This window comes from Neopelma chrysocephalum, unplaced genomic scaffold, assembly GCF_003984885.1.
Source record: "Neopelma chrysocephalum unplaced genomic scaffold, ASM398488v2 Primary Assembly neopelma1_99, whole genome shotgun sequence".
Classification (NCBI taxonomy): domain Eukaryota; kingdom Metazoa; phylum Chordata; class Aves; order Passeriformes; family Pipridae; genus Neopelma; species Neopelma chrysocephalum.
Genome location: NW_020897762.1, coordinates 1,036,443 through 1,049,169, shown reverse-complemented (window position 1 = coordinate 1,049,169; position 12,727 = coordinate 1,036,443). Strand labels below are relative to the sequence as shown.

The following is a 12,727-nucleotide window of genomic DNA, read 5'->3' as shown; positions in this document are numbered from 1 at the left end:
ATTCTTTGAGGGACTTGGAGGGAAACATAGTTAATAAAGATGAGGAGAAGGCTGAGGTACTTAACACCTACTTTGCCTCAGTTTTTACCAGTAGGACAGGTGGCCCTCAAGGCAACTGGCCTCTGGAGCTGGTAGACAGAGATAGGAAACCAAATAGTCCCCTTGTATTCCAGGAAGAAATAGTTACTGACTTACTGAGTCATCTGGATCCTCACAAGTCTATGGGACCAGACGGGATCCATCCTATGGTAATGAGGGAGCTGGCAGAAGAGCTTGCCAAGCCGCTCTCCATCATCTTCCAACAATCCTGGCTCACTGGGGAGGTCCCATATGACTGGAAGTTGGCAAATATCACCCCAATCCATAAAAAAGGCTGCAAGGCTGACCCGGGTAACTACAGGCCTGTCAGCCTGACCTCAGTGCCTGGCAGAGTTATGGAGCAGATTATCCTGTGTGAAATCACACAGCAGCTACAGGATGGACAAGGGATCAGACCCAGCCAACATGGGTTTAGGAGGGGCAGATCTTGTTTGACCAACCTGATCTCCTTTTACGATCAGGTGACCCTCCTGGTGGACGAGGGAAAGGCTGTGGATGTGGTCTATCTGGACTTCAGCAAAGCCTTTGACACTGTCTCCCATAGCATACTCCTGGAAAAGCTGGCAGCCCACGGCTTGGACAGGGGCACTCTCTGCTGGGTCAGGAACTGGCTCGAGGGCCGGGCCCAGAGAGTGGTGGTGAACGGAGCTGCATCCAGTTGGCGGCCGGTCACCAGTGGTGTTCCCCAGGGGTCAGTGCTGGGCCCAGTCCTTTTTAACATCTTTATCGATGATTTAGATGAGGGGATTGAGTCCATCATCAGCAAATTTGCAGATGACACCAAGTTGGGAGGGAGTGTCGACCTGCCGGAAGGCAGGAGGGCTCTGCAGAGGGATCTGGATAGACTGGAGAGATGGGCAAACTCCAATGGAATGAAGTTCAACAAGGCCAAGTGCCGGGTCCTGCACTTTGGCCACAACAACCCCCTGCAGCGCTACAGGCTGGGGACAGAGTGGCTGGAGAGCAGCCAGGCAGAAAGGGACTTGGGGGTGCTGATCGACAGGAGGCTGAACATGAGCCAGCAGTGTGCTCAGGTGGCCAAGAAGGCAAATGGCATCCTGGCCTGCATCAGGAACAGTGTGGCCAGCAGGAGCAGGGAAGTGATCCTTCCCCTGTACTCTGCATTGGTGAGGCCACACCTTGAGTATTGTGTTCAGCTCTGGGCCCCTCAGTTCAGGAAGGACATTGAGGTGCTGGAGCGGGTCCAGAGAAGAGCAACGAGGCTGGTGAAGGGACTTGAGCACAAGTCCTATGAGGAGAGGCTGAGGGAGCTGGGGTTGTTTAGTCTGGAGAAGAGAAGGCTTAGAGGCGACCTCATCACTCTCTTCAACTACCTGAAGGGAGGTTATAGCCAGGCGGGGGCTGGTCTCTTCTCCCGGGCAACCAACAATAGGACAAGGGGACATGGGCTCAAACTCTGCCAGGGGAGGTTTAGGTTAGATGTTAGGAAGAAATTCTTTACAGAGAGGGTTATCAGGCATTGGAACGGCCTACCCAGGGAGGTGGTGGATTCACCATCCCTGGAGGTTTTTAAAAAGAGATTGGACGTGGCCCTTAGTGCCATGATATAGTAATTGGAGTTGGATCAGGGGTTGGACTTGATGATCTTGGAGGTCTCTTCCAACCCTACCTATTCTATGATTCTATGATTCTATGAAATACTCAACATTTCTTCAAGGACGGCCCAATTTAAAGCTAGGAAGTTAACACATTTGGTTTTGTAACCAAGATTTCTGAAGTCCATGACACCCATTCTTGAAGCTTTTAGTGCAGTGTAAGAAATAAAGAGATAAGTTCAGCACCGAAGTATTATATATATAAAAAAATACAGAGACATATCAGACTTTTCTTCTTTTGAAAGTTTTAGAATAATTAACTCATGCAAACAATTATATTTAAGTAAATAGGAAATTAAAATCTAAGTAGACTAGCCTCCCCTTTCCCAGGAACTTTACTTTTATTGATGATGACTCACTAGAAGGGAAAGAAAAGCAGAAAACAGAAGCAACCTTAAATTTGTTTCTAACTGGCAAATATATAAACTTATAGCCCTGTACATAGACAATGACATCAAAGCATAGTTTTGCTGGTTCAGTAATAAAACAAATCCACATTGTATTCCTACAACATAAAGTTTTTCTATAATTCTTGGAAAGTACTTCGATCAGCTGCAATGCTTTTGTTTGGCTAAAAGACAACACCAGCTCAGTGGTCTCCATACAACAGCACAGCTTTTTGGATAGGAATTAGGTGCAGGAGGATGCTGATGAGCCTCTTAATTTATGCATCAATAGCCCAGCATTACTTAAACTAAATTAAAAAATGGCAGTCATCATGACAGACTAAGCAACCAAGCCTAAGTTTTTTTCTTGTATCCCAAAGACATATCCCAACACTGTGAATCACAAGCCTTGGAAAAAACCTCTGAACTTTCCCATTGAAAGAAAAATTTGACTGTATGGTTCACCAAAAAGCATGTGTGTTTCAAGTCTTTGCAGACTTATAGGCTTGTCTAAGTTGGTTTTCACTCCAGTTATTTGAAATATCACATTTAGGTCTGGATTAGTAACTACTCTACCACGTGACATCAGAGGATCTCATGCAAGAAATAATAATAAAAAAAAAATTCTTACCCTACACTGCCCATACATCCATACACTATCCATCATAACAACCCTACCCACTGTTTTGTTGGCCATTTACTGTGTATTTTAACCTCAGCCAAAAATAAACTATAAGAGAGTTGAGAAAATCCTTAGAGGCAAGGATGATCTAAAATAACCTCAATGTGCAGTTTCAGAAAACAAATCGAATAATGTGAGAGCAGCAAGCACCACAATCAAAGGGACTTTACCTGTAAGACTCCTTTTCTTTCCAGTTATCATAAGAAAGGGGAGACAAGGAACAAGAATAATAAGGACAAGCACAGGACAAAGATAACTGATAGAGACTGCATGGGGGCTGAAGCAGCCTGACAAAGCCCAATTGAACATGTAGGAAGATCTCTGACCATTTAAAAATTTTCTCTCCTGCAACTTCTGCCATACAGCAGAAGAAACTTCCTTCAATTTTTCATTTCAAAGCATTTCTAAGAGATCACAGGGATCATTTACACAGCAGCAGCCCAGCAGCACAATGCTCCAGATATGTTTCAGTAACAGTTGCCAAAACAGGATCTGCAAGGAACATTAATTGTGCATTTAAAAATCTGATCATAGGTTTGAAAGTCTGCTAAGTGTTTAATCAGTTTAACCACAAGAATCAACTTATAACCAATTGTTTGGACTTGTGCATATTTTTCTTTAAATCTCAACTATTTCCACTTATGTTACAGCTGCATTTTAAAAGCCAAACATGAAGAGCTCAAAAATGTATGAACTGTATTAGAAATGAGTGCAAGGTTGTTATGTTAACACAATTTAATTGTTGTTTACAGAACTCAAATATACTCAAACTGTAAGAGAAGGAAAAAAAAGTCATACTAGTATTCCCCCTCCTCTTGACTAATTAGTGATAAATTTATAAACTGTGCATAATCCTAAATCTCCTCACAATATAAAACAGCATGGGAATTTTATAGCCTTAATGTAGTTTTCTTCAGAAAGAATTTAATTATAGTCCCCTTTCTCGACTACCAAAAGTGTTCTATCTGCCAACTATAAACGAAATTTGTTATCAAACTTGAATTCAAATTTGTTATTTGAAACAATAACACAGTGAAAACCCACAGGTCTGACAGAACAACGACTTTGTTCCTTAATTCATTTAGTTAATCCCTGCTTTGTCTGGAATCTCAAACAGAGCTGGAACCGTGGCTTCATCTTTTGTAGTACTTTATACCCAGCTCAGACATTCTTGGTCAAGATATTAGGCTATATAATTTTTTAAACCTGATATTTCAAGTGATGAACACAAAACATGGTTTAACCCAAAGTAGAATTTGAACAAACCTATGACCAATAATGTGGATTATTTATCGTCCCCACAGTTTTCAGGGAACTGGCTCCCAAATTTAAAAGTCAGCTATGAAGTTCACACACACTTATTGCACTTATCTGTTCATTTAAACGTTCTTGAAACATGTACTTTTTAAACAACCGGAAACCACCAATTTTTCAGCATGCTATATAATACAGACTCCTATTTGAAGGAAATTACAACAGTTTTTACTTACATAACAGAGCACAAGATACATAACTTCTGTGATTTCTAATATGGAACATCTCAGGTTTCTGGCATCAAACCTTAACACCCTGAGGTGAAGAATCTGGCACAGTTAAAGTGTTCATGTTTAGAGTGGATTACTTTAGTCACCACTACAGATTTATGTTGACAAGGGTCAGCAACACTTGCAGATCTCAAGAGTTTACTATTAGACTGAAGATGGATTTCCATCAATTGTTCATGACATGCAGTTGTCCCAGCAGTTTAAAAAAAAAATATTAAAGAATTTATTCTCTTTCAGGTGCCATTTTCTGTCTTTCTGTCCTTTTACCTATTTGTTTGTTGGGTTTTTTTAAAACTAGTTAACTTCTTGTGTCCATGTGTTTCTTTGCATTCACACTCTAATGTTCATTATGAAGGAATTTCTCAAACAAATTGGAATACTAAATAAATACTGCTAAAAGTCACTATAAGTGCTATCCACCAATATACTCATCAGTATATATTGACATTTTACTCAAAAGAAAAAAAAATTGCTGATTAATTTATTAAGATTCAATTTTCATACTGCAGCCTCTGGTTCAAATCTTTTTTCTCAAGTCACAAGCATTTAAGAATGTAACTCAGGTTAATTTAAAATACTCAAAAGAAGAGAGAAAAGAGAAATCAGTAATGCCAGAAATGAGAAGTAGTTGACTTAAGTTTTGATAGGGCAAGGAATTGGAAAGAGGAAATGCATACTCTTCTTTTATGGTCACTAACTAGGTTTCCACAACATTTACAATGAAGCCAGAGTATCTTATTATTTGTTTGCAGTAAATAGGGAACAATATCTGCTTTCCTCATACACAGATCACATCCTTGTTCACTATCTTTTTATAGAGTAATAGTAACAGTCTAACAAAGACATGGCAGCAAAGGGAACAATGTAATTACACTACACAAAAGCAGGTATAAATAGTTCCTTCGCTGCGTATCTTCTAGGGCAAAACTTGAAACAGCAAGTTTGGCTCTTACATAAGACCTAAAAAATCAAGAGGCCACAAAGAGTGTCTCTAAGAAATACATGAGGCATGTAAATACCCCACAGTAAAAGCCTTGCAATGGCAAGAGATGGATTCAAGTCATCAGCTGCCAGCATCTGATCTTTCCAAGAACATTTAACTCTTACTGCAAGGGAGTTCCTCAAGCAGATGCCAAAAATACCACAGCAAGAACCAGATTTAAACTTATTACAGCACAATGTTGGCTTCCAGTAGGAAAAGCTGTCCTCTTCTGTTATCACTCTGCCTTTTCTTTGGCTTATGAACAAAGGAAAACATATTCACACAGTCTTTCTGCACCTGAGAACCTATTTCTAGAATGGTGGTTGTAAATGAGGAGAGTCTGTATTAAAACAGCATTTCTACAACCCAAATCCACTCTAGAGGGAGAGTCTTTGTCCAGGCTGAAGTCAATATGTTCTTACATTGGTTTAATAAGCCTACTTTTATTTTTGGAATTAGTTACCAGCAAACAAAATACAGCAAGAAAATGTTTACTTCATAAAGCCTCCAAGAAATCAATGTTTTCGATTTTGAACCTGATGCTGTTACAGCCAGGAGGTCCATTACCCAAAGCAGGAGTTTCAGAGCACTCTTCTTTTTCCTTGGACATATACAGGGTTGAAGAAAACAATGTTCTCCAGTTTCAGTAAGGCAAACGTCTCCAAGCCCTATGTCTCATTACCCAACATTTGGAATTAAATCAATACCACTGCACATCACTGTGGTTTCAACAAACACTGAATATGCGAGACACCTTCATCACAAAGTGTTGTATGTACAACAAACATTAAAGTAACAAAACCTGGGAGGCTGACACCAGGAATCAGGCACTTATTCTTCCTGTCCTTCTGCCCTCCAGAGGCTGGCACCCCCAGACAACCCAGCCTATACACTATCCAAACCTCTTTGATAGCGCTTCTCTTCCTCTCATCACTGACAGCACAGTGTTAGGTGGCAAAAATGTGGCATTTAAACAGATCTTGGATATAGCTATCTTCCTTTTAAAGGAAGACCTTCTTTTTAGACTATACAAAGAAGCAATCAAACATGTACTTTCAGCAGTTGTGCTGCTTCACTTCTCCCTATTTCATTTTAGCTTAGCTGTGGAATCAGAGGAACATTAGGCAAATATGAATCTAGATGTTGTGCTGGTTCATTAGACTCTTTTTTAACCAAGAATAGCATTACTTCCCAAACCTAAAAGACCAGGTTATCTCTGTAAAGTTAATACAAGCAAAAAAATGTCTCATCTCAAAATCTACTGATGTGCTTTATCAGCTGCAGATGAAGACGCTGCCTTTAGTTAAATCTGTAACCAGACAGTGGAGGAAATGTCGTAAGAACAAGCATATTTTAAAATTCTATAGGCAAACACAACTGGCTGGGAAAGTCAATCAGGTTTAAAATCTGGCTCTGCAGGAATGCAATATTTGTGTCCAGTGTAGAGTACACAGCCCCACAACGTGTAAAGACAGATGTCGTAAGTAACACATAGCTGAGATGTTTTCATTCCTATGATTTCTTAAACTCCTTTTAAAACAGGTGTTCAACTCACTGAGAAAATCTATTTCTGGATGTTACCCTCAAACATGCTAGCTGGGAACCTGTTCTAAATTAAGATAAAAAGATGCTAGATTAAAAAGAATTAGAACTAGATTACCTAAGGTCAACTGTTCCCAGAGACTTATTTACAGAGCAGTGTGTTCTCCATCACATATAAGCCTTTCAAACATCGCACAGACTATGGTAAAGAGTAAATTACAACTGCCCAGAGGTGCACTCTTATGTGAAAGGTTCTCCTACAGCGTGGCAGAGGAAATACAGCTGCATAGGGAGAACAACCACATAGGTCTTCTTTCCATTACTGAAAACTTCTGCTTGTTTTTCAGTGAACAGCCTTACATTATTCATCATTTATCCCACCTACAGACATTACATCACATTAAAAACACAATACAGGCGAGACACCGAATACTCCAAAGAAAAAAATCTATTTTTCATCACTTTTCAAAAGACACATGAACTCAAGGTTTCACATTTCCTTCACCCTGGCACCAACTTTCAAACATACTAAGGTGACGACAGGATTTGCCCTTCCTTGTGGTTCTCCCAAAACAAGGCTCTTGGATTTGCAAAATCTGAATTATTTGCCTTAAAGAAGCAGACTCATTAGATCACCTTGCAAATGGCACCAATACAGAAACACTCCTTGAACTGAAATCAATTGAAAACTTTAATTGCTAAAGACATCAGCATTAAAGAAAGTCTACTGAAAATGAGACTGTCAGTTTTCAAACAAGGCACATTTCAAGACTTTTTTGTGTGTGCAACAGCAGCAGCTCACACAGTGTGTTTTTTTGCACAAACGAAAAAAACCTCACAGACAAAATTTCTGACACCTGGGAATGAGTAGGATCTAAGCCACTACTCTTAAGAGGACTACAAGAAAAGTTCTAAGTATTTTGAATCCTTGTGAAAGGGTTAGTGTGTCACTGTGCTGAAACACTCACAAAGAAGTAGTTTAAGTTGTCAAACAGCAAAATAGCACAGACAGGAATGAACGTTCTGTCGAAAAAGATAATGAGGATCTGAAGGAAGATTATGTCTCTGAGTACAGTGAAAACAACCAGACCAAGCATCAGTTTCTTCACCACTGGGTTTCCAACTGATACCACCACAGATCTGCAAGGAGAGCTCGATGAATATTTCAAGAGGAAAGGGCAAAGAGTTGACTGAGGTCCATCTAAGCTGTTGTATTATTTCCACCGTGAAAGACAAGTCTTTGCAAAGTACTGAAAGTTTCAGAATATTACTTGATGTAATTAAGATGTTAAAATGCTCAATAAGTTATTAGAGGAATTTTTTCAAGTAGAAATGTAAGATCACATTGCTTTCATTAACAGAATTATTTAACTGTGTATAACTCAAAATTTTACAGCCTATTAAATCCTTTGCTAAACAAAACCGTGATCTGGACAGAACTAAAATACATAAAAGAATAAAAACAAACTGATGCTGAGCTCCTTCAATTGCTTACTTATAAACAAATTAAGGAAGTAAAAGGAAGAGGTCATACTTTCACACTGCCTTAGAAGGTCATAAGTGTGTACTTCATGCAAATATCATGTGGGATGAAAACACCACAGGCACATTAGTTTTTCTGCATTACTTCATATTTTTAAGCTTAAAGTCTCATATTTTCACATTTAGGCTACTTCTTCTCACTGATATGACTGTTTCAAAAAATCCACAACCCCTCAATAGTCACAGCTACTTCACCTCTTCCCCAGGCTCTCACAATTAATGTTATATTTCTCCAGGTACAGCTCCAACTTCAGGAGGAGGAACCACTAGCCATACATTAGCTGCCAACTTCTGTGCTGACAACACAACTGAGCATTTTCACGCTTAAAGTAGGCTAATTAGCTTTCCAAGTCTAGTTCATATGTCCAGAGAATAACACAAGGAGGAAATACTTTTAATTTTGTTCAGTCTCCAAGGACGAGTCCAGTTAAAAAGCAGCATCCATCAAACTCACTTTGCCATGGACTCAACAGCTGAAAAATTATTCCTAATGAAGCACGTTGGGCTGTAAACCACGCATGGAAACTAAACTCACACGACCGACGCAGTGCAGCTCCTGTCAACAACGCTCCTCTACTCACTCTGTTTATGAACAGATGTTTGCTTAAGGAGCATTAAACTCCTGAAGGTTTCAGTTTCTGTGCTGAAGCTGGGAGGAAGGGGCTGTCACCATCAAGAGGCCAATTTACTGACACCTCGAAGGAATCCCAGGGTTTAACCCTTTTTTTTAAGGTATTGTCTTCTCTAAAAAAAAAAACATATTTTGGTTCATCAGGTAGACACTTATAATGGTAAACTGAAGCGTCAGGACCTAATAGGCATTTGAGTAACTACCCCATTTTAGAATGATATTGCTCCTTAAAAAAAAAACCAACCATAATTAAATTATGATGACACGTTGAAGCAGAGTTACCTCCAGACGCATTTAGCGACTGACACGCTTTAAAAGAGAAAGCTCGTCAGGAAAAGCCGAGCACACAGGACAGGTTAACTTACTGTACCACGTATCCCTGATTCCTCTCTCCCTCTCTCAGCTGAACCCCAGGACACCGCGGGGCACCCCGCGCTGGGGCCCCGCCGAAGGACAAAGCCGGGACGAGCCGAGGGAGCGGCGCCTCAGCGAGGGGGACCCGCGGGGCTGCCCCCTGCTCTGCCCTGCCCTGCCCCGCCGGGCCCGGCCCGGCCCCGCCGCCCTCCCCCGAGGGCGAAGGGGAAAAGGACGGAGCTGCCCCGCCAGGCCCCGGCCGCCGCAGCCCCGCCGAGGGGTCCCCGCTGCCCTTTCCCGGCCAGGCCCGGAGCGGACGAGCCGCCCCGTCACCGTCTCTTACCTGCGGGCTGCGCGGGGGGCGGCGGGGCCCGGGCGGGCATGGCTGCGGGCGGGAAGGGGGACAGGGAAGGGAGGGGGATAGGGAAGGAAGGGGAGAGGAGAGGGGGCCGCGGCCGGTTATCTGCGGCCTCCCGCGGCAACCGCCATGGAGGGGGAGCCGCTGTGGGCGACAGGAACCGCGTCGCTGCGGCCCGGCCCCCTCCGGCCGCCGCCTCCTGCCCCGCCACCGCCCCCCGGCCTCCCGGCGCTCCCCGCGCCGCCGCCCCCGCGCCGCGTCACGTCCGGCCGGGCCGGCGAGCGGGGACACCGCGGGCAGGCGGTGCCGCAAATAAAGGAATGAAATGAGCGAGCGTGTTGCGTGTGTGTTTGTTGTGTGCTCTGTCTTGGCGTGACGCGGAGCCCCAGAGCGGATTGGGTGGAAACAGACCTTGAAGGCCGCCTGGTTCCGACCGCGAGCAAAAGCGCGTGTTAAAATTTAAAACCCCGACGTGCAAAGGCTGCCATTTATCCCTCGGCAGTGGTTAACTGAGCTCCGCGCGGCGGTTGCAACGCGCTGGCGGATCGCGATAATAAAGCAGCGAGTGGAGCGTAATATCAGAGGTTTGTTGAAGAATCACGGAATTGATTAGGTGGGAAAAGGCCTCTGAGATCACCGAGTCCAACCTATGACAGAACACCTCTGTGCCAACTAGACCATGGCACTGAGGGACATGTCCAGCCTTTCCTCAAACACCTCCAGGGGCGGTGACTCCACCACCTCCCTGGGCAGCCTATTCCAATGTCTAATCACCCTTTTCTGTGAAGAAATTCTTCTTGATGTCCAACCTAAACCTCCCTTGGCACAGCTGAAGACTGTGTCCTCTTGTCCTGTCACTGGTTGCCTGGGAGAAGAGGCCGATCCCCACCTGGCTACAACCTCCTGTCAGGTCGTTGTGGAGAACAATAAGGTCACCCCCGAGCCTCCTCCTTGCTTCCTCCAGAGGCCTTATATACACACACACACCCCAGGTATTTAAGTACTCAGTAGTTTGGCTGAGGGAAGGCTTAAAACAAGGCCATTTGCAGAACTTTTCACGTTTGAGATAGGTTTGTGGAATAAAAATGCCTTTAAGAGTAATTATAATTAATGCAATAATTTAATAAGCAGCAGAAGGCTTTTGTGAAGCATGGGGGAATTATATCGTTAATGCAGTGTTTCTGTGACGTTAGGAATCCTATTACAATAGCTGAACATACTCATGAGTGACTATTAATGAGGCTGTGTGATTAATTCTCTATTATTTCGCCGCCTGGTGGCTGTTCCCGTTTTTTTCCATCTTAGTATCAGAAACACAGAGTAAAGCTTGTGCTGACCTGGCAGGACAGAAGGAAAAGCATGCGGGAATAGGAAAGAGGGTACTTTAGCAGTCTTTGACCTTCAACCAGTGTACAACAATGTGTTTTACAAACTGTAAAGGTACAGAGCAGATCCTGTAAAAGCAGTTAAATACTTTGTTGTAAAGCAACAGACAAACTAGATCTTTTTTTCCAATATCTGGCAGTAGCCATGAAGTTCCAGGGGCCCAAAGTATACCTCAGTGTGTGGCACTAGCCCACGAAGAATCATTTTCCATTCCAGCTGTGTTTAATTGGTGTTAATCACCCTATTGTAAACAATATAATTAGAGGAGGTAAAATAATAATTACCTTCTCTTTTACAGCTGCTGTATCAACCATTTGAATGATCATACGGAATAACACGCTGCCTGTAGACTCCACAGACAGCAACATGAGCCCTCATATTTCCAGAAAAATCAGATTCATTACCTGGTGTGCAAAAAGCCAATAATTACACACTAGACAGAGACATTGATTATTTATTTTGGAGTTGTGCAAGCCTGGGTGCTTGCTGGTGTTCCACAAATCAAGCACGCCAACTATCAAAACTTTTTACTATTTATACATTTTACCAAAAAAAGGAATTAGTGTTCATTGGATATATGTTCTCTTATTAATTAATACTCTATCTTCTATTGGTTAATGACTCTTTACCTTCTCAGGCTAGTTAGTCCACATGCTCAGTCTTTCTCTTTTTTGGGGTTGGTGTGTTTCTTGCATCAGTGGTCTCCCAAGTTGTGGTCATGATCTGCCCCTGCCAGAATTACCTTTTACCCAGTCAGAGCTGATTCAGCACAGTTGCTGAGTTGGCTTTATTATTTTCTTCCTTATCTTGGGACTTCTGCCAAATGTCCTTGTGCCCCCCAAATCTTGAGTTCTTTGTGTCTACTCTCAGTGGTACATCCTCCTTCCCAAGCTTTGTTAACCTCCCTCTAGGTCTGAGATTGTTGAAGCATATCCAAACCTAAGCCTTAACAAGGCAATTCTACCAACAAGTAATTAGTTTTTCTAACACCTGGACATCACTTAGAGCTTACTTGTTAGCTGTGATCTGTTTAATGGATTAAGTCTCCCTTCTTGTTGATTAGGCTTGAAAGTATACAAAGATCAAACATCAAAGAACATCCTTTCTTAAGAAAATTCCACATATTCCACGTTTTACAACACTAGCACCTAAAAAAAAATTAGTAAAGCCCTTGTGCAAAAGTCCAAAACCACAAGCACAATCATATGCCTCAGGAAGAGGGCCAGAAAGATCAACAGTGTCAGTAATTAGGTTCTAGAGTAGAAGGAAATTTTTAAAGTAAAATTCCCACATGATTTGGAGAAGTGGCTCATATCCTAAGCTACAAAGAAAGGCAGAAAATCCCTCCAAATGGTCCCTGCCAGTCTAACTAGAGGAAAATTTTCTTGTCTTTCTTTCTTAGTGGTATTTAGAATTTTCTGGGACCTGAAGCTTTAATCAATATGCAGTTATGAATACATAAAATTCGTTTAACTTGAATGCAGGATCAGATGAGAGGTAAACATTTCATATAAAAAAAAAAGAAAGTGATATTCACTTAGACATAGTGTGAATGATTGAAAAGATGTGTGGGATTTCTTTAGTCATTCCTGCATAAGCTTTGCT

At 42.2% G+C, this 12,727-nt stretch overlaps 1 protein-coding gene across 4 annotated transcripts in view; it reads right to left on the bottom strand.

Moving 5' to 3' along the window:
- The window catches only part of AFTPH (aftiphilin), a 46,153-nt gene extending 36,241 nt beyond the window's left edge, over positions 1–9,912 (bottom strand). Inside the window, exon 1 of one of the 4 annotated variants that reach the window (XM_027694980.1) lies at positions 9,722–9,912. The gene's annotated coding sequence lies outside the window, so the exon portion shown is untranslated. Of the gene's footprint in view, positions 1–8,974; positions 8,995–9,721 lie in introns of those variants that run through there. The other 3 variants (XM_027694977.1, XM_027694979.1, XM_027694978.1) reach the window with 3 other exon arrangements.
- Between the last annotated feature and the right edge of the window lie 2,815 nt (positions 9,913–12,727).